The sequence below is a fragment of the Oxyura jamaicensis genome, chromosome 2, assembly GCF_011077185.1.
Source record: "Oxyura jamaicensis isolate SHBP4307 breed ruddy duck chromosome 2, BPBGC_Ojam_1.0, whole genome shotgun sequence".
NCBI classification, from domain to species: domain Eukaryota; kingdom Metazoa; phylum Chordata; class Aves; order Anseriformes; family Anatidae; genus Oxyura; species Oxyura jamaicensis.
Window position 1 is genome coordinate 108,457,378 of NC_048894.1, and position 4,391 is coordinate 108,461,768.

Sequence of the window (4,391 nt, forward strand, 5' to 3'; positions counted from 1 at the left end):
CTTTGTATGTAGGTAAATTGGGATCCCTGTCTCTTGTATCAAAAACGAAAAATCATTGCATTTGAGAGACCTATTTATGTAAGAGTGCTTGTATGTGTTTATTCGTTGGAAATCATAAAAAGTTCAGGACTTGTTTGCTTCAGATCCATTAGGATACTATCCTAAAGTGAGTTTTGCCTCCTAATTTGATCTCTGCAACTTTTACATGAATCAAAGTTCATTTACATCCTAGCAAGCATTTGCAGTGTGGCATGGAAATATGGGTGGGGGGAGAAATATTATTACTGTCTGTTTCCTTGTACAGAAGTTCAGCTGTCAGCCCAACCCTTGTTGACCTCTAATGATGGACTGCTAGAATGGCCTGCACAACTATTGAGAGATCACGGGAGGAAAAAAAGGGGAAGCTGAGAACTAGCTGCAGTTGTAAATCTGTTCTAGCTTGTGCTAGCAGATCATGGTTCTTCAGGAGCCATGGTTAGAAGTAACCCATTTCTGCACTTCCAGGTGTTTGTGGAAATGGTTTCCTTCTAATACCGAGCCCAACATGTTTTACCACTACACTTGTCAGATGCTGCTAGGTCCACTAGTATCCTGGCAGTTTCTTCATGCAGATGAAAATACACAGCAGTGTCTCTTGGTAATCTAGCACAGCAAGCAGAAATCAAAGACGTGTCCGAGACAGGATAGTAACATCTGCTCCAAAGTAGCAGTGGTTTCTTGACTTTCATGAAAAAAGGGGAGGTGGATCACGGCCATGTGTTTTGCCACTGATTTCAGTGTGGTTAGGATTTAATCCAGTAAGTGACTGAAATGGCACAACTTAAGTGGTACATCCAATTAGCATTGTCTTCTACCAAAAATGAAGTTCATCTCTATCAAGAGACTGATGTGATATTCGATGGTTTCTGGAGAGTTTTAGATCTGCCTATAATGGACGTTCAACCAGTGGGCTGAGTTAACAGGTCATTTCTTTACAGATGAATAGATGGAAAGTAGGAAGGCTGGAAATTTTTCTGTTGTGTAATAGTGAGTCACAATACAGGGAAAAAAAAATGAAAACTGTTGGCTTACTAGCACGTCTTGATTTACTCGATAGGTGTCATGGCTATTTTCTCAGGACTTGTATGGTCATGCAGGAGCAGTGGCAGTTGCTTCTGTTCACCAGATCTTTTGCCTCTTCAGAACAGGTACGCAACTGATTTCAGCATTTGCAGCCTCTAAAGAAGGAGGAAGAGAAGGCAGCAGAAGAAAGGACTGGGAGTTAAAAACCAGGGTATGGTGACTTTCTAAAGCAAACTTAGGACTGCATGTTTTTGCCATTGCTGGAGACTTCCACATTCCTTCATTTCTGTCAAATGCTTGATTTATGTCACTCTACTGAAGGGGCAGAAGTTTCTGGCAGTGAAGGCTTTGCCTTCGTTTGCCTTTTTATCATTATTTGTGAAAGTGATTCTGTGATCTGATCGCTACTTGAAGTGCTAGATTGAAGCAAGACGGAATTTAGTAGGTCCGAGTGTGTGAAGAATTTATTGTGAATCCTTGGAAGCCAATAGTTATCGTATGGACTACTGTTAGAAGTTGTCTGAATGGAGCTTTGCGATCCTTTTGTTCGATGCATTTACCTGCCTGTGTGTCAAAATCTTAGTGAAGTGGGAAGATTTATAGCAGCTCCATTTCTGCGGTGGGAAGGTAGATAGGAAAAAAGGAGTAGAGCAATGAAGCTAGTAAAGAAAAAACATTAAAAGAAACTTTTGCCTGAAGGTGAATAGGCAATGTGGACCATTACCAGCTTGGTTGCTTTCCTGTATTGAGAATTTATTCACACAAGTTCCTCTCTGCTGTTGGTGAATGAAAGAAAGGGATTGCTCCAACCAGCATAATCTCCTTCTCCCTCCTTATGTTTGCAGGTTTTTATTCAATGCAAATAGTAGTAGTTGCACTGAAGCAGAGAACCCTGCTCCAAAACTGCTCATTGCCATCCTATTGGCAGGTATAGTTTCTTACAGGAGAGAAGGTAGAAGTCTTTGCACCGTATCTTTTTAATTACTGCTTTTGTTTATAAAGACTTGATTGTGCTGATTGCAGATCTTCCTTTTAAAGTGGTATAAATGGATCAATTCAACATGTTGATTAAGCCTTAACTTTTTTTTTTTTTTTTTTTTTTTTTTTTTTTTTGGAAAAAAAAAAAACCAGTCTGCTTGTTTTAAAAATGTTGCATTAGTCTTGTCTTAACCAGTCATCAGAAATTAAGTGTAGGGTTTGTTCACCTATAGCCGTGTTCTTCTTAATATTTGAAATAGCCAAGGTATGAAGGTGGTATCCTAATAGGTACAGTGGTCCTGAATGGGAGCTGTAAATATGTCAAAGTGCCAGAGTTTAGATTAGGCTGAAACAACAAGTTTTCAGTATTGTGTGTTTTGGCAGCAGCATAGCTTTGGTTTTTGTTAGGGGCAGGCGCACTGATGGAAGTTGTCCATTAGGGGTCACTGAAGCTCCACCAGGGAAGAAGTCAGAGACCTCTCCCGTAGGGGTTACCTGCTGCTGCTTTCTTCCTGCTCAGTAAACGTCTGCTGCCCAAACTCGTTTTTCAGAAGCAGCAAATGAAAGTATAGTAGTAGTGGGCACTGAAAATATGCCTAAATAAATGCATTAATGTGTTGCATTGATACCAGGAAATAATTATTTGAATGTTTAAAAATAGAATATTTTCTTTCTATATTCAAAATTGTGTATGCTTAGGCATCATCTTTGATAGAAAGGATACTTTAACTTCTAGTGATCTGTATAATAGAAGTAACTTGTTTAGTTGTACTTCTTGAGTGCCTGCTTCTATAATTTCTTTAAAAAATAACAAGATTTCAAATCCACTTGAGCTTTAATTTTCTAATAAATGAATTGAAACATGCCTCCTCCCCACAATGTGATTTATACTTCTGTATTATGACTCCTAATAGAAACACACACACACACACACATACTGTTTTAGAGTTGCCTCTAAAATCTGTTCTTTATGCTACTAACTTGACTAGGTGTTTCATGAAACTGTTTGTACTTCCAACTCTGGCCACAATATACGTGAACGTTTCTGGTGAAGGGTGTTAATTCTTAAAACCATAAAGGGCAAATTTTGATTTTTTTAGAGGCATTTCAGAGGTCCAATTGTTTTTTTAAGGATGTTTTTCTATCATAGAGGATCACAGGTTCAATGCTATTAAAACAATTTTTTCTGTTGGTCTGGGTAAGTGCCAGCTCTAACAGAAGAATCAAGCTTCCTGTGGATCCTAGCAGATAGGAAACATTTAGATCTATAAAAAATACTAATTTCTTATTTCCTGAAGAGGATTTTGGTCTCTTAAAAATGAGAATTCCTGTTTGGTATTTGGCTATGATTTTTTCTTATGAGGAAATGAAGATGTCTTTTTTAGATTAAAATTGGTTTCCTCTTAACAGAGAGTCCTTTATCACATTCTCTAAATGTTGCACTTAAGAGTTGTGAAATCTACCGTGTGTATCTCAGTGCGCTAGCACTCACAATCCTACAGACATCTTCCCTCGCTGGGTCTCTAAAAGCTGGCTAGTACTTAAGCACCCAGTCAGTTTTCTTTCTCGGGGACAGCGATGCAAATTCCCAGTAGCTATGTGAGCACAGGCTTTATGGAATTGTACAAGCCTGCATTAAGAATGGGGGAGAAGGCAGTAGGGCAACAAAAATGTGTTACCTGACGAATTATGAAATGACTTTATTCTACAAGCTTCTGACTATAGTCACCTCTCCGTGGAAGATGCCACAGCTGCTTCTGGTGGGGTTTCTGGTGGTATGTCAGGAGGAGATCTCTGATAACAACCAGAAAGAGGAGACAAACATCCATCTGCAGCCCGTGGTGACACATAAGGGAGTGGCTTCCTTTGTTCCAATACAGCTTTGATTTTTTTAAGAACGGGGGATTGGAAGGGAAGACTCAGACTGCCTTAACTCAGTCCCCCATGATTATAGACAAACATAGAGTTGTTGTTTTGTTTGTTTTGTTTTGTTTTGTTTTCTTCACTGCCATCCCCTAATAGACAAGGATTAAAGTAGTTTTTTCCCAACTGCACGGGACAACTTGATGATGATACTTCTGCTGTCCCTCACCTGAAGTATCGTAATAGCACAATGGATTTTTCTTCCAAGAACTGGTCTGATCAATTGTTTACAATTTTTCAGACCCATGTAGGTTTGATACCTGCAATGTACTGTAGTTTTACAGCGTAACTATACACTAGGGAAAAAAAGTGCTTCTCTTTATTTTGGACCTATAAGCTTCTAATTCACTTCATTCCCCATCTTTCTCCCAGTGGAAGAAACAGTGAACAATTGTTTCCTTTTTACCTTTTCTAAGTGACCTGTAATT